Source organism: Mesocricetus auratus, unplaced genomic scaffold, assembly GCF_017639785.1.
Source record: "Mesocricetus auratus isolate SY011 unplaced genomic scaffold, BCM_Maur_2.0 Super-Scaffold_4256, whole genome shotgun sequence".
Taxonomy (NCBI): Eukaryota; Metazoa; Chordata; class Mammalia; order Rodentia; family Cricetidae; genus Mesocricetus; species Mesocricetus auratus.
The window spans coordinates 57,880,801-57,898,328 of record NW_024429182.1 but is presented as its reverse complement, the minus strand read 5'-3'; the positions used below and the strand labels follow the sequence as shown (position 1 = coordinate 57,898,328).

Genomic DNA, 17,528 nt, shown 5'->3' with positions numbered 1-17,528 from the left:
CCCTTCCGGCTAATCCGCGCATGCGTGCTACGGGCTGAAAGGGGGCGGGTTAAGCGTCCCGTGTACTCCTGCGCAGTGGTTCTCTCCTGTAGTGTGTGTTACCCCCTTAAAATGGCTGCCAGACTGTCTGCGCATGCCGAAGTCTGAGTTTTTTACCCGGCGGGAACCAGTTTGTTGACCTAGGAGCAGGCATCCTAAACACGTATGTTTATCTCAACTCCCTCAAGTCATCACAGCGTCAAGTCACCTGGCTGGAGATAAGCTATGAGACCACAACCGGCAGGTGCCTGATCCGCTTGAAGAAAGGAAAAAAACTGATGTTTGGCAGCTTGAGGAGAAAGCAGATGGCAGTAAAACCAGCTACCCTCAAGCCCTTGAATTACTTCAAAATGCTGTGGGAGGAAGAACATTTATATTTAAATTTTTAAAAAAGAAGCCAAGCTGAAGGAGAGGCAAGAGTGGGCTGGAACACTTCCACCAGCGTTGAATTTACTAAATGAATGGAAGAGGTGGAAGATATGTCCCTAGGAAACCCAGGCCACCCACTCTTACCTCTTGAGAGCACTCTCCTCAGAAGGACCTTTGGCCAGGTAGGCTCAGTGTAGTTCCTGTGAGGAGCTTACCCTGTGGTGGTCCCAGATCTGCAGGTCCACTTTCACTAGTGCTGCGGTAGACTTGGTACTACCTAGTACCAAATGTACATCACACCGTGTTCTCTTGTGTTTCATTCGTCCCTAAGACCACGTCTTCTACCTCCATTGCCAGTCTTTGCCTTGATAGCACATGGCACTGCGTCTGGGCTCTGTCCCTAGACAGTTGTCTATACAGTGCTCACTGGTCTCCAGCTCCTGTTGCCCAAAATGATAATCTCTATGCTGATGAAGCTAAGACAGACCAGGGACACAAGACTCGACACCCAATGTGGCAGACAATTTAAGAGACCCATAGCCGGGCGTTGGTGGCGCACTCCTTTAATCCCAGCACTCGGGAGGCAGAGGCAGGCGGATCTCTGTGAGTTCGAGGCCAGCCTGGTCTACAGAGCGAGTTCCAGGACAGCCTCCAAAGCCACAGAGAAACCCTGTCTCGAAAAACCAAAAAGAGAGAGAGAGAGAGAGAGAGAGAGAGAGAGAGAGAGAGAGAGAGAGAGAGAGAGAGAGAGAGAGAGAGAGAGAGACCCATGATTCCTTCCTGGTATTCACATCCCTGTACAATCCTTTCCGCTTGGTTATAGACAAAACCTGTGAATTGTGTCTAAAAATGCAGAGGACATCCTGCAAGTTGTGTAAGATTGTATCTGGCTAGCAGACTAGGAAATCCTTGTGACTAAGACCAGCTAAAACTGATTGGGTTTGAGATGTTCACACACATGCCCTTAAATGGATCCTAAATCTCTCAATGTTAAAGAGGTCCAACAAACAACAAAACCAGGGGAATTGTTACTGAGAAAAAACTTTATCCCATAAAACGCCCCAGTAAGTCTCCAAAGTCAGTTCAAGTGGCATAGTCTGTCAGAACAGAATCACAGCACTTGCTCTCTATTGGCTTAAAACTCTCTAGTGGTGATGGTCACATGGCAGTACATAACCTTATTTCTACTATATTTGCTGTAGATAGCAGCAGCTCTGGTGTATGTGGGCTGTGTTAGAATTTGCCAAGGTTACTTTGCAGAAACTTGAAAACTACCTGTTGTGCATAATGACTCTCCACTCATTGGAAAGATGTTATGAGTAGCGGAAGACATATGAAAGACACCTCTGTCTTCGTTATCTTATATTTGTCACCCTTGCTGCCTTCACTCTTGACTCAGATTTGTGGTACTTTTCTACTGATACATAAGACGAGGGCAACTTAAGGAAGAGTTAATTTTGGACTTATGGTTTCAGAGGGTTAGAGTCCATGATGGTGGAGCAGAGGTAGCAGGTAGCAGGTGACTGGAGCAATAGCTGAGAGGCAAGTATGAGGCAGAGAGCAGATTAGCAATGGCATTAGTCTATTGAAAACTCATTAAACACATTTCCTCCAATGAATCTATGCCTCCTAATCCTTCTCAAATAGTCATAGCAACTGAGGATCAAGCATCCAAACTCAGGCCTATGAGCTCAGCCACCACAAGATTCTATGCAACTCTTCATGTAGACACGTAGAAAGTCTGGGAAATGCGTTATTGCTGAGTACAGTGGCATTCATCTATGATCCTGACAATCAGGAGGGAGGCAGAAGGAGGACTGGGAATTTGAGGGCAGCCTGGGCTACAAAGCACGGGGGAAGTAGTTATATCCAAGACTGCCATGCACAGGCCTAACGGCCATCAGAGCTGGCATGTGCTGCTTCTTGCCAACCACTGTGATTCAATTATATAAGGTCCCATGGCCTTTTAAAGTTCAGACCAAATCACAAAGCCAGGATGTTTAAGCAATACATTGATGGTAGCTCTAAACATAACCCTTAACTTCTTGGGCTAAGTCAACTGAGTAAATTTCAGGGCCAGAATAATTATCCAGGAGAGGGAAAACATGGACAATGAAATATTTCCAAACTTTAATTTTCTCCATAAAAATCAATAAAAGCCTGATGCTTTCTTAATTGACCAAGCAGCCTTGTCACCTCTTCAACTGGAGTTAAGTCCCTCTGCTCATGAGCTGAAGTCTCAATAAGCTTTGCCTGTCTTGTTCATCATATTGGGCTTGGTGCCATTTCTGTTGCTTCCATACTATAAGATCCAAGGTAGTAATTATATAAATGTATAAGATTATCAAAACCCATTTGGTTGTGTACTTGAGTGATGGGGGAATGTCCTTCTGTATATATGTTTCTCTTATTGGTTAATAAATAAAACATTGTTTGACCAATAGAGGCAGGAAGATAGGTGGGACTAGGAAACAAGGAGAATTCTGGGAAAGGTAGTCAGAGAGAAACTGCTGGGAGATGCCATGTAGCTGAGGAAGGAGTAGCAGGTCTGGACCCTTCTCTGTTAAGATAAGACCATGTGGAAATAATTACATTATTAGAAATGGGTTAATAAAAGAAGCTCTAGTCATTGGACAACAGTTTTTATAATTAATATATGTCTATGTGTGCTTATTTGGGGCTAAAGCAGCTGTGGGATCTGGCAGGACAAAGAAAACTCCAGCAACACTTGAGATCTGTTTGTTGTGGTGTACACAAGTTTTATCTCAATAATTAAAAAAGTTAGTGACAAAACATCTCCTGTGTATCTGACATGGTTACTAGTCTCAGTTTATTAAAAAGCCTGACATATTTATAAGACAAAAGTAAAAATGAAAGAAAGGAAGAAACTAGTTGGAAGTAACATGATTGTTCCCCTACCCATTGTTGTGAAGTATTTGCTATGGGCTCATGTGTTTAGACATTTGGTCCCCAGTTGGTGATTGTTTTGAAAGTTTGCTGGACCTTTAGGAGATGGAGGAAGTAGGTCATTAAAGCCAGACTTTGAGGTTTCTAGACTGGTCTTCCTTTCCGCTCCCATCTGCCTCTCTCTCCTGCTGCCCCCCCCCAACACACACACACACTGACTGTACCTTCAAACTGTGAGCTGAACAAACCCTTTTTATCTTGTTTCTTTTTGTTGGGTACACGGTTACAATAATAAGAAAAGTAACTAGCACACAACTCTATGAATTCTTAGGAATGAGGGTTCTTGGCGGGGGGGGGGGGGGGGCGGGGGAGAGTAGCCAAAGAGAAGAGAGGTATGGGGGCTCAACTGAAGCACCAGCTACTCCATCCAGGAAAGCAGGTGTTGTGAGAATAGGGAGGAGCCTGAGTTGCTGAAGCCCATTCTCCATGAATTCGTGGATTAATGTAAAAAAGACCTAGACTATAAAGTGTTTTTTTTAAAGGATTTTAAAGACTCAAATATTCAGGGTACAAGCAGGTGCCAAATGTTACATTTAAGCATAGTTAAAGATTTTTTAATTAAATGCTTCTTTACCAGAATGTGAACAGGGATTAAAAACAAACAAACAAAAAATTATGAGGTAGTTGGGCATGCTGATCCCTAGCACTTGGGAGGCAGAGGCAAGCTTATCTCTGTGAGTTGGTGCCAGCCTAATTTATGTAGTGATTTTTAAGCCAGCCAGTGTTAAGAGGGGGGTGAGGACTGATCCCAGGATCCAAAAAGGAAGGGGTCAGTCTCAAGTCCCAAATGATGCTTTGTCTCTTTGGTGAATGAAATGGAGAGTTTGGGAGGGGTGCAAGTTCTGACGAATAGCACAGGGATTTCTAGCAATTGGAGAATTTTAAAAGCCACTGTCGGTGACAAATTTGCTCACTGACAACCCTTTCTGCAGAACTATATATTAACAACAACTTTGTTTTCACAAGTATCTTGAATTTATTATCTTATTTCCTTCATGGTGAGGGTGGTTGCATCCTTTGTTGGTCTAGCATGTCTAGTAAGTCTATGGCCTTTTAAAATGTATATGGGTATTTGCCTGCATGTATGTCTGTGCACCTCATGTATGCTTGGTGTCTAAAAAGGCCAGAAAGAGTCTTTCTGGGTGGTCCACTGGGATTAGAGCTACCAGCAGTTGTGAGCCATAGTGTCTGTGCTGGGAATAGAACTTCTGGAAGAGCAGCCAGTGCTCTTAACTACTGAGCAATATCCCCAGTTTCCTCTAATGTTATTTTAATACACTATGAACCCATGTATCCCCAATCTACTTTGATACATTTATAGGTGGTTCCCTTCTACTTGTACAAACAAGTGACTTTTCAGTCTCTGTGTTACAGATGGTGCTGTACAGGCGGTATTATCTGTATGCTCAAAAAGTGAAGCATTTGCTTGTCCATTTGCACTGGAAATGGAGCCACTCGGGGAACAGCCTGAAAGCCAACATTCCACACAATATAGGGTTGCTTAGCACACATAGCCTGCTGCCCCCACTGTGGTATTCTGGTGAACATGAGCAAGTTAGCTGAGCAAGGCCACTTGTGACCATGAGGCAATGACATGAGAACAATCAATGTCAATACTATCTGTGCTTTTTTATTTTTATTTTTTGTCAACTTGTCAGAAGCTAAAATCATAATGGGAAGAGGAGCCCCTCAACTGAGAAAATACTTCCATCAGGTCACTCTGAGGAACATTTTCTTGATTAATGACTGATATTGTATGGGATGGCGCAGCCCGCTGTGAATAAGTCCTGGCTTAGATAAGAAAGCAAACTTAGCAAGCCATGGAAAACAAGCCAGTAAGCAATGTTCCTCCATGGCTTTTGCTTCAGTTCCTGCCTTCAGGTCCCTGCCCTGCATGAGTACCTAACTTGGATTCCCTCAGTGTTGAAATATGATTGGGATGTATAAGCCAAACAAATCCTTTCCTTCTTGGGTTGCTTTTGTCATAGTGTTTGTCACAGCAATAGAAAGCAAGCTAGGACACAAGTCAAGCCAAATAAGCAGGTCTTTCATCCCAACTAGTGTGACAGTCATAGAGTCAGACTAGCCTCAGTCTCAAAGTTTCTTTTTTTTTTTTTCAAGACAATGTTTCTCTATGTAGCTCTGGCTGTCCTAAAACTCACTCTATAGACCAGGCTGGCCTTGAACTCAGAGATCCTCCTGCCTCTGCCTCCCAAGTGCTGGGATTAAAGGCATATTCTTTTTACATGAGAATTTCTAGAAGTCTAATTTAGACTTACTTCTGATTCCTAATAGCATCCAATTCAGAGGAAAATCCCACTTGCCAAACCCTCTCCCATAAATGCTGATACTGTCTTTATTGGGAAAAAAATCATCTTGATGTTTCACAAAGGAACCCATGAACAGAGTGAACGAATTTGGCAAGGTGATTTCTTTTTTCAAAACAGAGTGTGCCTGACCCCAAACACGGATATTAAGCACACTTACCTTCTGTCTTTCATCCCTGACATAGGGACCATTCTATTGGTGGGAGCTCAACTTCACATTCTGATGCCATTGACTAGTAGATGCAGAGAGGAAAGGGGAAGTTTGGGAAATAATGAACTTTTATTGGGATGACTACTTTTGGCAGAAAAAGTGTTTTTCATATCTTTGTTATTTGTCATATTTTATTTAGTTTGTGTCTGATGCACATGCATCATGTCCATGGGGGAGGGAGGAATAAGTAACTTCTGGGAGAGGAGACTCTAGCCAGCTGAGCTGCAATGCAGAGATAAGTAGGAGGACTCTTGTCGAGCCACCGGAAAGTTATGCAGAGAGCTCCAGGATTGCAGCCTTTGTGTTGGGGTGAGCTTTTCAGCAAAACAATAGCTTTTGAGTAATCTTTGATCCTTGTAAGTAATTCATCACCCTTATTGCTGTAAGAAATCTCAATAAAAACTCATCAGTTCACCAAATTGAACTTTGGTTCAAATGCCACTTTGGTCTGTTATGGGTTCTTATATAAGCAGGTGTGTGTGTGTGTGTGTGTGTATGTGTGTGTGTGTGTGTGTTGCATCTCCCAAGGGAAAAATCTGTCTCCCAATAGTGTCTATCTGTCTCTGAGTATATGCTTGCCATACTGCATGTGTGCATGTGTCAGAGGACAATTTGTGGGAGTTTTTCTCTCCTTCTACTACAATGAATGGTCTTAGGGATCAAACTCAGGTTAGGCTTGGCAGCAGGCACCTTTACCAGCTGAGACATCTGGCTAGCTTGCTATACTGCCCTCTTAAAGACTCTTTTCAGTTTCCATTATATGTGTTTTCATACACACAAGTAAGACACAACCTGGCTTTGCTCAGCTGCAGGTGTGCTCATGGAAGTAGCCAGAGGGCTTTGGCATACCCAACTTCCTAGTCCTGTGTGTACAGCTTCCAAAAAAGAAGTGAGCATCCCATACCCTGAATTAGATATTTTTGTCACAGCCTATGCCAAATCCCGTATAGTTTGTCACCATATGATGCCAATTCCTAATTTTTAACTCCTCCCAGCAAGAACTATATCCATGTGCCTATCACTCTGTACTAGAATCCCACTCCAAGAGTCTGTTTCCTGGGAGCACTTCTGCTACCAATTACTGTGTTAGTCGGAATCCCAGCAGGGAACAGATGGCATGCTCAAAAAAAAAAAAAAACAATTAATGGGGACACTCAGTCCTAGCAACCACAAGTAATATGCTGATAAGACACTTAGAAAATTCAGCATATCTAAGGATCTGTCAGAGAAGTGAGGGTATGGAGCAAATGCCCCCAGCAGACAAACTACAAAGACAGACAGGAGAAAACAAAAAAATTGTAACTCAGCAAAGCAGAAACCACAGGAGAACCTGGCACCTAATTGATGAAGTGCAAAGGACTCAGGCTCCCAAGAGGACCTGCTATGAAGCTCCATGCTTTGTGAGACTCACCCTCAAGCACTCTACCAAGTTCTCCCAGGGAAGATCTGTGAAACACCTCCCCAAGCATCCACAGGAAGGAAGGAAGGAGCCTGTTGTGAACCTTGTCTCCTGTCCTGCTTTTCTTAAGGCCTGCCCCCAAGAGAGAATAGTTTACCAGCACTGACCCAACCAGGGCCTTTCCACTCCAACTGACTTGTGTGCAAACCCTGCTTTGTCTAGTTTCCCACAGGAGAAGGGAGATGTGTCAATGCCACACAACTTAAAGTTGTGTGGGAACCTAAGAAGCTCTGATGTGGTTGACAGGACAGGCTTCTTGGTAATGGGTCCTTCCTATGCATGATGTCAGCTTTTCCAATAAAGATTACAGGGCACACTAGAGAGCAGAAAATACTACCTGGAGAGAGAGGGGTGGGGAGAGAGGGAGGGAGAGAGGGAGGGAGGGAGGGAGGGAGGGAGGGAGGGAGGGAGGGAGGGAGGGAGGGAGGGAGGGAGGGAGGGAGGGAGCATAGCCAGACCCAGATTCAGTAGGAATGTCAAAAAATTCAGAATGAGAATTCAAAACAACTATGGCTAATACCAGGTTGTAACAGGATTAGAAAACATGAAAGGGGTGGGAAAGGTAGGCCGAAGAGTGACCACAAGAAAATGACAGGGAGAAAAATTATCATGGAAATGAAGATTGCCCTTTTGTATTAACTAGGGTTTCTATTGCTGTGGTGAAACACCATGACCAAAGCGCAAGTTGGGGAGGAAGGGTTTGTTTGACTTACACTTCAGCATTGCTGTTGGTCACTGAAGGAAGTTAAGACTGGAACTCAAGCAGGGCAGGATCCTGGAGGTAGGAGCTGACGCAGAGGTCATGGAGGGGAGCCACTTACTGACTTGCTCCTCATGGGGGCTCAGTCTGCTTTCTTATAGAATGCAGGACCAACAGCCCAGGGATGCCTCACAGCTGGATCTCATGCAGGCATTTCTTCAACCGAGGCTCCTTCCTCTGGTGACTCTAGCTTGTACCAAGCTGACACACAAAATCAGCCAGTACACCTTGTGAGCTCATGTTATTAGACATAGCAGGAAAAGAAACTCCGATCTCTAGGATAGATTGGTAGAAACCTCAAAAGTGGAAAAGCAGAGCTGAGAGGCCTGACTGGAGCAGAGGAGATGTGGTGGTAACTGAGAAGGTGTGAATACCTCTGATGGGAATACTGGGAGAAGAATAAAGAGAGAAAGGAGCAGAAAAAAACATCTGAAGCACAGGGCTAAGAATTCTTCCAAATTACTGTCAGACATCAAACCATAGATACAGGAAGCTCAGGAAACATTAGGCAGGATAAACACAAAACCAAACTAAAGAGATATTTCCTGAAAGTCTTGAAAAAGGAGGGAAATCTTTCACACAGAGAGCAAAGATGATAATTAACACAACTTTGTTTCAGAAATGGTACAAGCAAGAAGATAGTGATGTGGAATGAAATCCCATGCTGGGATTGACTCTGTGTCCTTAAAACCCCCACAAAGCAGCAGGAACACACAAAGAAGTTCTCCATTCTCTTTTTAACTTAGTTTAGTTTTGAAGTGCTGGGACTTGAACCCTGATTTGCACACCTGGGAGACAAACACTACCAACTGACCTTTTTTCCCAGTCCAACAGACGCAAGTTCAGACAGGGGAGTCAGGAACTCAGACCCATCCAAAGGAAGAACACCAGAGAAGAAACTAGTGAAGGCTAAATAAAAACTTCGGTTTTCCTTATTTTTGGTTGCTATTTGTTTTGGGTAAGAATTGTCTGTCCTGGTGATACACACTGGTAATCCTAGCACTTGGGAAACTGAGGCAGATGGATTGTGAGTTTATGGTCAGCCTAGTCAGAAAGGAAGTTAGGAAAGGAAAAAGAAAAAGACAAGCCCAGGTAAAATAAAAAACAAGACCCATAAGTTTATTCAAATATACTCATAACGATGTCTTTGAGGATCTCAGCCTATATGTAGTTTTGATGAATGGAGCAGCCATACGGGAGGAGAATAAGAATTATCTTTTTTATTGTGTTCACACCACCCGTGAAGCTGTGCTGTGTTAGCTGTAAATATTTGTCTGTCATGAACTGAAGGGCAACTACTAATAGTTTTTTCCAAGTATAATTAATATGCATTTTAGTTCTCATTGTTGTAACAAATACATAACAGAAACAGTTTAAGGGCAGAAAAAAAACAGCTATTTTGGCTTAAAGTTTAAGGAGATAAGGTCCATCATGGTGAGAAATAGTGGAAGACCCAGTATCCTCCAAACTGCTCTATAAAATTCAATTTCTCAAGAGGCTTATATTTATTAGAAATATATACATATATACATAACCTCAAAAGATATATATTTTTCACACACATATGTACACATGCATTAAATGAAATAATTTTAATTAAAAAACATGACAGCAATTTCTAATACAGTTGGTTCAATAAATACTGTTGAATTCAGTATTTGTATCATATTTTCAAAGGATGACCAGGAAGTCACCTCTACAGTGATTCATTTGGGAAGGCTTGAATAGGAGGTGAAGTGTTGGGAAACAATGGGTATGTTGAAAGTGGAGCCACTTAATAAGCCAAGCATGACAGAAAGTTGCCCAGTAGACTAAAACAACCTGACAGAGCACTGAGTAGCAGTACATGAGAAGGTGGAGTTAATGGAGAGGAAGAACAGGCTAGGTGAGACAGAAAAGGAGTTTCTCACCTAGGGAAGGACATTGGGAGCCATCACAGGCACAGCAGTATGTTTATCACAGATTCTCAGGGGTGGAGAGACATAAGCAAAAAGGAAGCCACATGAGCAGCAAAGTGTCTGCTCACATAGGTGAGTGGGTGAGATGTCTTTCTGTCTAGTAAAATGTTACCCCATCCAGGTGAGCAGAGATGTGATTGCCCTTTACAGGTTTTTGGAAACCAATATTTTTAATGTCTTACAAAGAAACAGATGTATCAAGTCAAAGTAACATGGCAAGGCAAATTTTACTCTTGCAAACCAGGTGAATAAGTACACTGTGGCAGAAGCTGGCTTAGTTCTGATCCTAACTCAAGTAGTGACTGTCTCACCCCATTGGTGGACGCTCAGCCTCACAATCTGACACTATTAGCTAATTCACAATCAGCATGAAGAGGAGGGGTGTGATAGAGTCAAGTTTCAGGAATGTCTAGTACCCTGAACAAACAGGAATGTACACAAGAGTTTCACAAGATGGGGAGGTTTATAGAATATGGGCTAGCCATTGTTGACTTAAAAAAAAAAAACCTTTCTCACAAAGTGAACAGGAAAGAGGCCATCACCTCATCATTACCTACTAAATGTCAAAATGGAGGATGTCTCCTCGTCCTGATTAGCAGGGATGACACTGTCTCATCCTGGTCATCAAAGATATTGTATTGGGCAGGAAAACTACAAAAGGGGGAGGGGTATGGTGGAGGCCAGGAATTCAGTCAAATGCGTTTATGTCCTAGTGTCGACTCTGTAAGGAATTGCGACTTGAATTGAACATCAGTAGCTTCTGCGAATTGCCTACAGTCTCTTAGACATCTGATGCCAGTGCTCAGAGCCTCAGACTCAAGGAGATGATGATCTCTATATTGCCTACAGAAGTCTATTCTGTCTCTATTTTTGTTGTTGTTGTTGTTTCTATCCCAGGCTCCCAATGGCACAGGCGCCTTCAGGTTCATGGGACAGTATAGCATTCAGAGAGCCCTGATATGTTTCCTGCATGTTTTTAGGTTGCATTACTTTTTTGTTGCTGTATTTATACACAGATTCTCACTACATAGCTCAGGATGACCTTGTGTGTAAGATCCTTAGCCTTCTTGGTGCTGGGATTACAGGCCCGTGACCCCTTGCCTAGATCAGTGGACTTCTTGAGTGTTGAAGATGTTACATGACAGTTTTGAATACTTACTGTCTTCCAGGTGTTGCTCTAAGTCATGCCTGCCATCCCAGTGAATGGGCAACACAACCTAGTGGAGTGTGTTTTGGGGTCATCTGCATCAAGCTGAGGGTACCAGATGGAAGATGAAATGTTTACAATGTCTAAATCCAATAAATAATTCATATTCTTACAACTTATAACTACTAAATATCAAAAGGAATAAAGAAACTATAGTTAAATGAATCTGTGTTGTAAATTGATAGCATAAAAGTGAATCCCAAATGCTTCCCAGATACATCAAGGGGGCTCCCAAACTTACCAAAAGAAGAGAAACTAAACAACACTGAGATTCTACTTATGTTTATCAGAATAACGATTACAAAGGGAGGATGGCAAGAGCAGTGGGTGCTGTGGAAGAGGGGAAATTCTGGGTGGGGGACAGACGGTGTAGGAGCTCTGAAACATGATGTAGGCTTGCTTAAGGAAGTCAAAGACACCCTTAATGAGCTCCTTTGGAGTCTGTTCAGTAAACACTCTCACAGGGACTCACAAGGGAACGCACTTCAGACTGTCTGTTGCACAGTTGTTTGTGTAGCAGGAGTTGGTAGCTTAATTATCCCTCTTTAGAGGAATGAATAAGCACACTGTGATGGGTATTCACTATGGAACACCGTGCAGCAGGGAGAAGCAACAAAGCAGATGTTTACAGAACAACTTGCATACTTTTATTTTTAATCCAGAAAAATAGGTTAGACAGCAGTTTTCAGGGCATTGGGCATCAGGGGAGGAAAGCCAGCTCTCCCTGTGAGACAAGCAGCAAGTAACAAGAGCTCTCTTTGTACTGTATATTGCCTGGAGAGTTTCCAGGCTACAGTACAAAGAAGGGAAACTGAGGCAAAGATTCAGAGTCCCTAAGTTGAGAAGACCAGAAAAGCTTGAATTTTTTTTGGGGGGGGAGACTCAGGGAGGAGAGATCTACACAGAGAACAACAACGGAGATTTATAGAGACTTTCTAATGCAGCTGTCCCAGGAAAGAAATGGAGTTAACACCCTGAGCCCACAAGGGGCAGGAAAAGCTTATCCACTGCCAGTCAGAATTAGAGACCACATAGCTGTCCTAGAAGATGCCCAGAAAGGTAACAGGTACTCTCCCAGGGACCTGTGAGTAGTTTCATAAAAGAAGATGCAAATCCTAAAATTTTACTCACTAGTTTCAGAGCTTTTACTTGGAGCCAAAATTGATGGAACCACAAGAAACCAAGCAAATACCGAATTATACCTGGAGATCACAATATCCCTCTCTTAACATCCAATAGAACAAAGAAAAATGTAGTGAGGGTGTGAAGGACTCTAACAATACCTGATCAATGTTCATTTAAAATGTCAGCTATGGATTAGCCAACAACAGAACGTGCAAGTTGCATATCAAACATTTACAAAAACAGACCATGCTCTGGATCAGAAAAAAGTCTGAAATTATTAAAATAATAGGAAGTTTATTCTCTGGTAAAAATGGAATTAAACTAGAAGTCAGAGTGTGAGAGAGCATAAGAGAACATGAGTGGGGAGGGTCTGGAGGTCCAATAGATGGCTCAGTTGAGGGTATTTGCTGCTCTTACAGAAGACATGAGTTGTGTTCACAGCACCCATAAGACAGGTAGCTCACAATCATTTGTAACCCCAGCTCTAGGGAGATCTGATGCCCTCTTCTGGCATCCTTGGGCACTATACTCATGCACATACCTCCACAAAGACATACTCATGTACACAATTAAAAATAAAATGTTTGAAAATATTTTTAAAACAGATATTGAAATTTCTCATAATGTTTGTGGACTAAATGCAACCAAATAACCCATGCTTCAGGGAAGAAATAAAAGAGGAAACTACACAGTCCTTTGTAGTGAACAAAATAAAACATAAAACATAATGTTTTGTAGAATGAAGCTGAAGCAGTATTTAGGGGAATAACAGAACTAAGCATCTACGTTAGGAACGAAGGAAAGCAGCATTCTCCTTTGGACATCAGAAAATTGGTAGAAAATTAATAATAAGTAAGCGGGACTAGGGGGAGGAAACATACAATTCATGGAAGAAATCAGCAACCAAACCATGCACCCTGAGGAGACAAGCGGAGTTAATATACATCTGGCAGATTGGGAACAAGAAAAAAAAGACACAAGTCATTAGTACCACAAGTGGACAAGGAGACATCACTACAGCGCTACAGAGTTGAAATTCATAAGAGATTTTTTGTTGTTGTTGTTAAATGAAGCACCTTTGTCTCTATTGTTTGTTTGTTTTTGTTTTTTGCTTGCTTGCTTGTTTTTAAACAGGGTCTTACGAGGCCCAGCCTTTCTCCTCAAAATCCCGATGTGGCTGATAATTGCTTTGAACTCATGATCTTTCTGTCTTCACCTCCTGAGTGCTGCGATTACTGGGCCATCATACCTGGCTCTGACAAATTCTATGAAAGAAGCAAATGGTTAAAGCTTTTTCAAGAGTGAGTGTGGTGAACAGCCTTGCTTATTAAAGAAGTCTGAAACCCTGAGAAACCTCAGACTCAAACAGCTCCATGGGCAAGTTCTAGAAACAGTTTAGAAAGAACACCCAGTTCTGCAGAATGTAGCAGAGAAACATTTCACAATTCACTCTATGAAGCCAGCAAGCCAGTATCATTTGTGAAACTAGATGCAGTGGTATTTAGGGTCTTGTTATGCTTTCTGGGCATGTGTCCTCACTGTGTATTTCAAGTTGGTCTCCAGCTTGAAGGCATGCTCTTGCCTCAGATTTCCAAATGCTGGATCACAGGTGTGTGCTACTCTAACTGGCTAGGAAAAAGGTTTTAATAAAAATTGCCTGGATGTGGTGTCACACACCTTCAATCCTAACATGCAGGAGGCAGAGGCAGGTGAATCTCAGTGAGTTCAAGACCAGCCTTGTCAGCCTAATCAGTTCCAGGCCAGCTAGGGCTACATAGTGACAGCCTGTCTCAAATAAAATAAAATAATAAAGAAATAAAACAAAATAGAAGTATTTATCACTGAAGAGATGCCTCAGCAGTTAAAAGCACTGAAGACCTGGATTTGGTTCCTAGGATCCACTAGGTTGACTCACAGATACCTTTAATTCCAGTTTCAGGGTACCCCTTGCTCTCTTCTGACCACTGAAGGTACCAGGTATGCACAGAGTGCACATGTGTACATGCAGGCAAAACACTCACACACATACAAATAAAATAAGTCAATCTTTTAAACAAGGAGATTGTCTTAGGAATTGCAAGTATCAATATAGAGAAAGGATCAGAACATGACCACGGAGCCATCTATCTCAGGTATGCCAGGTGATTTCCATCTAAAATCGTCATTCAATGTAATCTCTCACATACTACACTAAAAAGGAAGACGGTCAACGGAAGAGATGCAGAAAGAACTTTAGAAGAGAATAAGGAAAAGCAACCCCTACTGTTTAGCAGTTAATTTTGTTTGGAGTAGTATTAGAACTACTGTCTGACACTGAACAAACAGACCAGTGTTGGTGGATGAAGGACAATGCTCCCAGGTTGTGGAGCAGGGTGCAAATGCCACTTATGTCACTTTTATTCAGGGCACTAAGAAAGGCCAAGCTCAGAGTAAGTAGAAAAAGAAACACAATGTATCCCAACTGAAAAATAACAAGCACAATTATCTTCGTTCACAGACAAAACATAAGTGGGGAAACCTACAAAATTGTTATTAGGATTCGTGAGTTTAACCAATTCCCAGAATTTATGAAAAGTAAAAAATGTTATTGTATTTCTGTAGCAGTAATATTCAGAAATTAAAGTTAAAGGTACAATTTATAATAACATCAAAATTACTCAGGAACTGGCTGATCAGGTAAAGGTGCTGCTTACTGCCAAATCTGATGTCCTGAGTTCAATCCCCAAGACCCACATGGTGGAAGAAAATTGACTCACAAGTTGTCCTTCAGTTACAGCCCCCAAAACACACAAATAAATAAATAAATACTTTTTTAAAAATTAAAAAGAATAAAAAGACACCCAGAGACAAAAAAGTGCAGAATTTTTATGCAGAAGGCATCATCAGCTCTTTATATCTAATAGCAAAATCAGCAGCTCAACTAAAATGGGCAAAAGATGTGGACAGAAAAGAACTGTGTATAGTGTTGCACACTTGTAATCCAAGCACTGGGGAGGTAGAGGCAGGGGGATCATGAGTTCAATGTCATTCTCTGCTGACTGTCCTTCAAACTGTGGGCAAACATTGCATTCAATGGCTTGGTCCAGCCTTATCCATCAAAGTCCAGATCTGAAATACAGTACTACATAATATATGTGCCCACTTCTCACCAGATGGACATACTTCCTCCTGTGTCTCTGGGAAGTCTCATAAGTGCCACCTTTCCCATAGCAGAGTCGCTCCTTTGCATTGACATGCAGGCTTCTGAGGCTAGTGGCCTCAACAAAGCCATGTCACAGGCTGAATCCTGTCTGCCCCAAATCTGTGTGCTGAAGTTCTGACCCCTAATACCTCAGAATGTAGCTGTATTTGGAGACAAGTTGTAGTGGTTTCAGTGAGAAATGTCTCCCATTGGCTCTGGCATTTAAACACCTGATGTCATATTGGCAGGTGTTTAGGAGGGTTTAGGAGATGTGGCCTTCCTGTAGGAAATAGTCTCTGGGGGTGAGGCTTTGAGATTTCAAAACATGGTGCCTTCTTGAATATTCCCCCCCCCTCTCTCTCCCTCTCCCTGTCTCTCTCTCTCTTTCTTTCAGTTCATGCCTCTTGGCCGACTTCTTCACCATCTGGCTCTTGTACATTGTTTGCATTGCAAAATGGCCAAGACAGTTTTCCAGGTCAATGACAGAGGCATAGTCAGCACTCAGAGGAGGGGTGTTACAGCGATTCTTTCCCTCAAGAGATGTAAATAACTGTCTACCCTGTTTTTATAGAATAGAAACGGCAAACTGAAGTATGACTCGACAAGAGTCCAGCTTGATGAACCTGTGTCCTCTTAGCTGCATAAATGGGTCCTCACTTCAGCTAATCTTTCACAGTCTGTATGTTCTAGTAACTTCAGAGACCACAACAGTAGAGCTGTGTAGAGCAGGCTGGGAGGTGCAGGAGAGAGTGACTGGGCATAGGTAAGGGTTCAATGACTCTCTCCACATGCTTCTTCTTTTGGGAATATCAGCAGTCAACACAATGCTGATCAGAATGTCCTTTCCACTGTCCTAGCCAGCCATGAAAGGACAGCCTACAGGGGAATTTTTGCCTTTAGGAGTTGGTCCCAAGAGGATAGACTCATTCTGCCTTAAATTAAAAAACAAGAGACACCGAGATGGAAAACTACAACTGTGCCTCTTAAATGGGTTCACCTGGGCTGCTGTCTGGGGACAAACCCAGGGAATGTGGCTTTCTCTCTCTTTCTCTCTTTCTCTCTGTCTCTCTGTCTCTCTGTCTCTCTCTTACTCTGTAACCCAAGCATCCCTTAAACTCATGGCAATCCTCCTATCCTCCTGCCTCACCTGAGTTCTGAGACTATAAGTATGGAACCACCACAATCATCAGTCTTTTTTTTTTTTTTTTTTTTGGTTTTACGAGACAGGGTTTCTCTGTATTGTTTTGGAGGCTGTCGGTCCAGCCTGGCCTCGAACTCACAGAGATCCGCCTGCTTCTGCCTCCGAGTGCTGGGATTAAAGGCGTGCGCCACCCCGCCCGGCCACAATCATCAATCTTGAATTTCGATCCTCCTGGTTTTTTGTTGTTGCTTTGTTTTTGTTTCTGTTTTTAAATCTGATCTTGTATAATCTTGCCTAGCCTTGTGCTCACTATGTAGCCAAGGCTAGACTTGACCTTACAGCAGTCCCCCTGCTTTAGCCCCCTGAGTTCTAGAACTATAAACCTAACAGTGTGGGCTTCTGAAAGCATGGGTTTGTCTTGCAGATGGAAGCTGCTGTGAGCCCCTATAGGGCTCAGGCTCCTCTGGTGTACGGAGAAGGGTCAGCTCTTCAGAGTATAGGGAGGAGCAAGGGGAAAACCACCCTTCTCCTTTTTGGCTTCTGTGTCCTTTTCTGTGCATATAGGGTCCAGATTCTGTGCTCAGCCCCACAACAAGGTGCCCCAGGAGCTTTAGCTTTCAAGGACAAAGCTAGGTATTTTTTATAGGTACCCAGATCCCTTTTCCCCATAGCTGCTCCCCTCCCCCCCCAAAAAAGGAGGGAGAGGCCAAGAGCTCCTTCTTAGAGCTATACCCTTCTCTCCCTTTTTAGGATTTAGTCACATTGCCTGAAGGGATGGATGTGT

At 42.8% G+C, this 17,528-nt stretch overlaps 1 long non-coding RNA gene across 1 annotated transcript; it reads left to right on the top strand.

Moving 5' to 3' along the window:
• The first annotated feature begins 28 nt into the window (after positions 1 to 28).
• Positions 29 to 11,462, top strand: LOC121142038. The gene is made up of 2 exons (XR_005879064.1): positions 29 to 590; positions 11,260 to 11,462. It is a non-coding gene; the product is annotated as an uncharacterized LOC121142038 (long non-coding RNA).
• The last annotated feature ends 6,066 nt before the right edge of the window (positions 11,463 to 17,528 follow it).